This window comes from Salmo salar, chromosome ssa03, assembly GCF_905237065.1.
Source record: "Salmo salar chromosome ssa03, Ssal_v3.1, whole genome shotgun sequence".
NCBI lineage: Eukaryota > Metazoa > Chordata > Actinopteri > Salmoniformes > Salmonidae > Salmo > Salmo salar.
Window position 1 is genome coordinate 84726905 of NC_059444.1, and position 7435 is coordinate 84734339.

Below are 7435 nucleotides of genomic sequence, written 5' to 3' on the forward strand. Positions count from 1 at the left end.
CTGCTGCTGGTACTGCCTGATGGTAATGTATTTGACATATTATGAAAGAGGAATGGGGAGCTTCAAGGGGAGTGAGTGAAGAGGAACAAAGAGGAAGATAGAGAAGAGGGATAGAGTGAGAGAAACAGAGAGGGATAGAGTGAGAGAAAGAGAGGGATAGAGTGAGAGAAACAGAGAGGGATAGAGAGAGAAACAGAGAGGGATAGAGTGAGAGAAACAGAGAGGGATAGAGTGAGAGAAACAGAGAGGGATAGAGAGAGAAACAGAGAGGGATAGAGTGAGAGAAACAGAGAGGGATAGAGTGAGAGAAACAGAGAGGGATAGAGTGAGAGAAACAGAGAAGGATGGAGTGAGAGAAACAGAGAGGGATAGAGTGAGAGAAACAGAGAGGGATAGAGTGAGGATCAGAAAGGGATAGAGAGAGAAACAGAGAGGGATAGAGTGAGGATCAGAAAGGGATAGAGAGAGAAACAGAGAGGGGTAAAGAGAGAAACAGAGAGGGATAGAGTGAGAGAAACAGAGAGGGATAGAGAGAGAAACAGAGAGGAATAGAGAGAGAAACAGAGAGGGATGGAGTGAGAGAAACAGAGAGGGATAGAGAGAGAAACAGAGAGGAATAGAGAGAGAAACAGAGAGGGATAGAGTGAGAGAAACAGAGAGGGATAGAGTGAGAGAAACAGAGAGGGATAGAGTGAGGATCAGAAAGGGATAGAGAGAGAAACAGAGAGGGATAGAGTGAGGATCAGAAAGGGATAGAGAGAGAAACAGAGAGGGATGGAGAGTGAGAAACAGAGAGGGATAGAGTGAGAAACAGAGAGGGATAGAGTGAGAGAAACAGAGAGGGACAGAGAGAGAAACAAAGAGGGATAGAGTGAGAGACAGAGAGGGATAGAGAGAGAAACAGAGAAGAATAGAGAGAGAACCGGAGAGGGATAGATAACATAGAGAGTGAGATAGAGAGAGAAACAGAGAGGGATAGACAACATAGAGAGTGAGATAGAGAGAGAAACAGAGAGGGATAGACAACATAGAGAGTGAGATAGAGAGAGAAACAGAGAGGGATAGACAACATAGAGAGTGAGATAGAGAGAGAAACAGAGAGGGATAGACAACATAGAGAGTGAGATAGAGAGAGAAACAGAGAGGGATAGACAACATAGAGAGTAAGATAGAGAGAGAAACAGAGAGAGATAGATAACATTGAGAGTGAGATAGAGAGAGAAACAGAGAGGGATAGACAACATAGAGAGTGAGATAGAGAGAGAAACAGAGATAGATAAATAACATAGAGAGTGAGATAGAGAGAGAAACAGAGAGGGATAGACAACATAGAGAGTGAGATAGAGAGAGAAACAGAGAGAGATAGATAACATAGAGAGAACATAGAGAGTGAGATAGAGAGAGAAACAGAGAGGGATAGATAAGATAGAGTGAGATAGAGAGAGAAACAGAGAGGGATAGACAACACAGGGAGTGAGATAGAGAGAGAAACAGACAGAGATAGATAACATAGAGAGTGGGATAGAGAGAGAAACAGAGAGGGATAGACAACATAGAGAGTGAGATAGAGAGAGAAACAGAGGGATAGATAACATTGAGAGTGAGATAGAGAGAGAAACAGAGGGATAGACAACATAGAGAGTGAGATAGAGAGAGAAACAGAGGGATAGATAACATAGAGAGTGAGATAGAGAGATGTGACTGGATGTTGAGGGACTGTCATGAGGGGAGGACGTTGAGGAAGAAGATAAACATTAAAGGGATTGAGAGACAGCACAGAAGAGACAGATTATTATTTTACTGGATGGAGCCATGTTATTCTCTGCAAGACTAAGGGAAAATTAATTTGCATTCACCGCTCGTTCCGTAGATCACACTTTTGGAATAACCTTCACAAAAAACATACATGTCAAAATGAAATGTTTTATATAAATTATACTTTTCTCGAGTTAGAGATCTTTGGGCAAACGTCATTGTTTATCTTTCTCCTGAATTCATTAGGAAAACTTTTCATTGATTATAATTTTCCACATCCACAAGCACATACAAACGAGTGCACACACACGCACACGCACACGCACGCACGCACGCACGCACGCACGCACGCAGGCAGGCAGGCAGGCAGGCAGGCAGGCAGGCAGGCAGGCAGGCAGGCAGGCAGGCACGCACACGCACACGCACACGCACAGGCACACACACACCACTGGCCCAGGTAGCATTTCACTTCCTGGCAGTCACAGTGTCGGGCGGGACGGTGAGGAGATTATGATTGAATGTGAAAAGCGATCTGTTCTGGGGTGGGTGGCTTTCTAATAAAACAAGCCTTTCACTGCTCACTGTGTGTGTGTGTGTGTGTGTGTGTGTGTGTGTGTGTGTGTGTGTGTGTGTGTGTGTGTGTGTGTGTGTGTGTGTGTGTGTGTGTGTGTGTGTGTGTGTGTGTGTGATATCCCTGAGAAGCCCTGCTTTCATTCCTGCAGGGAAGGGCGACACACTGTTCAGGGTGGAGTACAGGCCTGGGTAACCAACATAGTGCTGTAGGTCACAAGTTGAAGGTTATTGGAGGTTAAGAATCCAAAATGAATCCAAAATAATGAAGGGAATCTCTAATGATCACAACCTACGTCATCATGAAATCACAATGACTGGGTGACCGTACCTATGGCACAGGTTCAAGATATAGAAATACAGGACAGTTTGTATCTGAATGACAGTCAGGTCAAATGGGGAACTTCTGCATGCCTCTGATTTAGGATGGGGTTCATTAGGGCAAACACTGGAAAATATTTAGACATGTTTTGCAATGGAAAAAGAAGTCCAGGTAGTCCCTCCCTGTTTCAGACCATTTTCTTCCATTAGGTGGCTTGTGAACATGTCCCAGGTCTGGGTTTTGAGACAGGACCTTGGGGGGAAGGAGGAAACCCGCACGCCTGCCCGTTTGGAGAATCGGATTCGTTGGCACCTGCAGTGGGCGAGGACCAGCCCCAGACAGACCCTACAGGCAGGATATTTGTGGTGCAACTCACATGCCAAAATATCACTGACGCAACTGGGAGAAAGTCAACCAACGGACCACCTATTATGTCTGCAGCGTGGTGCGGAGACAGCCTGGTGAGCGAGAGGAAGGGCTTGGGGCTGTTTAGAACACGGTCATGGTCATTGTGAAAGAATGTGGTTTACAGAGTGGTCCAAACGGACCAGAATAAGAAAATCAATTTGATGGATTATTGACCGTTGGTTTGACCGCTGCTTTGCTCGTTCTGTTAGAGATTTAAGGGATTATCTGAGACCAGTGTTCGCATTTCAACCTTGTCAAAATTCCAGGAGAGAGAGACAGGGACATTTTTTTCCCTAGTCCCTTCCCCTTTCTCCTTCCTTCCCTCATTCCTCCCTCCACTCAGTCCTTCTCCTTCCTTCCCTCATTCCTCCCTCCACTCAGTCCTTCTCCTTCCTTCCCTCATTCCTCCCTCCACTCAGTCCTTCTCCTTCCTTCCCTCATTCCTCCCTCCACTCAGTCCTTCTCCTTCCTTCCCTCATTCCTCCCTCCACTCAGTCCTTCTCCTTCCTTCCCTCATTCCTCCCTCCACTCAGTCCTTCTCCTTCCTTCCCTCATTCCTCCCTCCACTCAGTCCTTCTCCTTCCTTCCCTCATTCCTCCCTCCACTCAGTCCTTCTCCTTCCTTCCCTCATTCCTCCCTCCACTCAGTCCTTCTCCTTCCTTCCCTCATTCCTCCCTCCACTCAGTCCTTCTCCTTCCTTCCCTCATTCCTCCCTCCACTCAGTCCTTCTCCTTCCTTCCCTCATTCCTCCCTCCACTCAGTCCTTCTCCTTCCTTCCCTCATTCCTCCATCCACTCAGTCCTTCTCCTTCCTTCCCTCATTCCTCCCTCCACTCAGTCCTTCTCCTTCCTTCCCTCATTCCTCCCTCCACTCAGTCCTTCTCCTTCCTTCCCTCATTCCTCCCTCCACTCAGTCCTTCTCCTTCCTTCCCTCATTCCTCCCTCCACTCAGTCTTTCTCCTTCCTTCCCTCATTCCTCCCTCCACTCAGTCCTTCTCCTTCCTTCCCTCATTCCTCCCTCCACTCAGTCCTTCTCCTTCCTTCCCTCATTCCTCCCTCCACTCAGTCCTTCTCCTTTCTTCCCTCATTCCTCCCTCCACTCGGTCTTTCTCTTTCCTTCCCTCATTCCTCCCTCCCTCCACTCAGTGGTGTGTGTGTGCGTGTGTGTGTGTGTGTGTGTGTGTGTGTGTGTGTGTGTGTGTGTGTGTGTGTGTGTGTGTGTGTGTGTGTGTGTGTGTGTGTGTGTGTGTGTATGTGTGTGTGTGAAAACAGGGTGTTTCCCCCAGGATAGGACTAATCCTATAGTAGATGGAGTGAGGGCACCACATGCTGCAGATGTCTCAGCTTCTTTCAGCTGCAGCCTACCATGTTTAGTCTTGCCTCGTCAGCACTTCTTGAACCAGGTCCAGAAAAGCTTTTAATCTCCCATAATTCTGATCTTCCTTTGCATCCTGGAGCTGCTCTCTGCCCAACTGGAGCTAGCAAGGACGTTCCCCCACAGCCGCGATAGATAGCAAAGCAAAAATAATACAATTTGAAACATATCCATTTACAAAAAGTCAGGAGACGCCTCTCACAAGACCAACTACTTTAGAATGCATCTGAGAAATTATACAAATCATCATTTGATACATATTTATTTACATACTGTATCTTGCAGTGAGTGTCCAATATAGGCTATATATTATGGACGGGACTTTCCCTATCTCACTCCTGTGTCTGCTCATCATGGCAGGCTGGCACAGTTTTGAATTTGACTGAGATATAACTCAGGGTACCCATGTCACTTTGGCCACTATGGCCTTTATCCTCTCTCTCTCTCTCTCTCTCTCTCTCTCTCTCTCTCTCTCTCTCTCTCTCTCTTTCCCTCTCTTTCCCTCTCTTTCCCTCTCTTTTTTCTTCCCCCTCCTCTCTCTCTCTCCCTTTCTCCCTCTCTCTTTCTTCCCCCTCCCCTCTCTCTCTTTCACGCTCTCTATCTCTCTCTCCCTCTCTACCCTCACTGTCTCTCTGTCCCTCCTCTCTCTCCCCCTCTCCCTATTTGAAATGAAAAACAAAATAGGCGGTGTACTGGCAGGGAGAAGCTTTAGGGGGTTTCCCTGGCCTTGTGGTCATAGTCTCTGGCGCCCCAGTCAAAACACACAACTCACATTCATAGATCTAATAACATCACATGCATGTAAAACTCAATTTCATCCCTGTCACGTCCTGACCCTTGTAAGATGTAATTTTCTATAGTAGAGTAGGTCAGGGCGTGACAGGGGGTGTTTTGGTTGGTTTCTATGTTTTCTATTTCTATGTTTTTTTGGGGGTTGATCTCCAATTGGAGGCAGCTGGTCCTCGTTGCCTCTAATTGGAGATCATATTTGTGTTTGTGGGTAGTTGTTTTCCGTTTTGTTGTCTGTTGCCCGACGGAACTGTTTGCTGTCATTTTGTTTCTTTGTAAAAGTGTTTAGTTTTCATTAAAGAATCATCATGAGCACTCAACACGCCGCGCCTTGGTCCCCTCTATACGACGCCCGTTACAATCCCCAATATCCAATTCAGTTGACTCAACATCAAATTCAGTTGATTAATACAAAATGTCATTATGTTTTTATTTGATTTGAGTTGTTGTGGTATTATATTTCCATCATTAGATATTTAAATGGCGTCTACTGCTAGAGGGATTGGTATGATCCTCTGTCATAGTTACAGTGGCCCGAAGGGGCAAACCAGCTTTTAAGAAGTGACAGCACGGACACAAACGTGGTTTGCCCCTAAGGGCCACCGTACATATTTGTAGTAAAACAACATGGAGCTCAGTTTCACAGAGTATTGCACCCCAAGGCTAGCTATCCACGAGACAACTGGTCAGCACCATAATCACTTTTACTTTCCTGGTCCTGCAGCTGTTTGGTCACCAAGGTCCTCCTGGGTCCATAACAACAGCTGAACCCCCACCCACCCACAACACAACTAACCTTAACCCTAACCCCATAACACCACCATGTCACAATTACAACCCCATAGCCCCCTCCCTCTCCCCCTTCCAACACTCAACTCTTTATTACAAAAACACACACACACACACACACACACACACACACACACACACACACACACACACACACACACACACACACACACACACACACACACACACACACACACCTCAACCTACATGTGTCATAACAACTCCCATTGCCCCTGAACTATTCCGGAACGCTCTCTTCTCTCTCTCTCTTTCACACACACATGCACACTCACTCACACCACCCTATAGATATCCACTGCCTCAATAATTTACTGCTGACATTGCCTCTCACACTCTACCTTACCTCCTACATGAAAGCATATCATTTCCTACCAACCCCAACATTATTCAAATAAGGGACAAGTTTCATGCCAATGAGCCAGATAAAGAGAAGGGCTGGAGTGTTCCTCAGTCTCACTGACATGCTGTGTGGCTGATCACTGTATCTCCTCACCTGCGTTAGAAATGGTTGAGCAGTGAGAGCTTTGATGACAGCTTCCAAAGCGCCAAACTGTTCTGTTCCACCTCATAAATGGCTGTACTATCTCCTACTCTCTGAAAACAAGAAGGGAGGGGAAAAAAGTCAGATCCGCCCCCCTGAAAGACAGATGTCCCACAGGTGGAGAAGCAGTCCTGGAGAACTGGGAGAACGCCTAAAGGAACTGACCGTGTTCCACCTGCTCTGTCGGAGTAACCACGGTAACCAACGTCAGCCAAGTAATGTGACACCATAAAACTTTCTGCACTGCTGCAAACATAGAGTAGTGCAGAGTCTTTATTATCCCGGGGGAGATTAATTTTGCAGCACGTAGTAAAAACACATTAGTAAATAGGCATTTTAGCTTCATAGATTTAGCCGGTGGTAAATTGTGGAATAGACTCCGACTGGATTGCAGTTTTAACCAATCAGCATTCACGATTAGACCCACCGTTGTATAAACAACAATAAATACAGCAACATGTACACAACTAGCAGCACTACTGGAGCTGATAGAGGAAGCTGATAGCAGCTGGCATGAAGGAGAGTTTCAACCTATTCCTTTTGAACTTGGGGAGCCGCAACTGCACTCTGAGGAAAACAAGATTAACTCATCAAACAAGGGATGCAGGCTGGGAGTCCTTCAGAATGGATTGCACCTTACGCAGGACTCCCGTCTGATACAGGTGACAAAGGTCCATTTCTAACCAATGATCCTGCTAATGGGAAAGGGGGATACCTAGTCAGTTGTAAAAATGTATGCATTCAACTGAAATGTGTCTTCTGCATGTAGTAACCCAACCCCTCTGAATCAGAGAGGTGCGGGGGGGCTGCCTTAATCGACATCCACGTCCTCAGCGCCCGGGGAACAGTGGGTTATCTACCTTGCT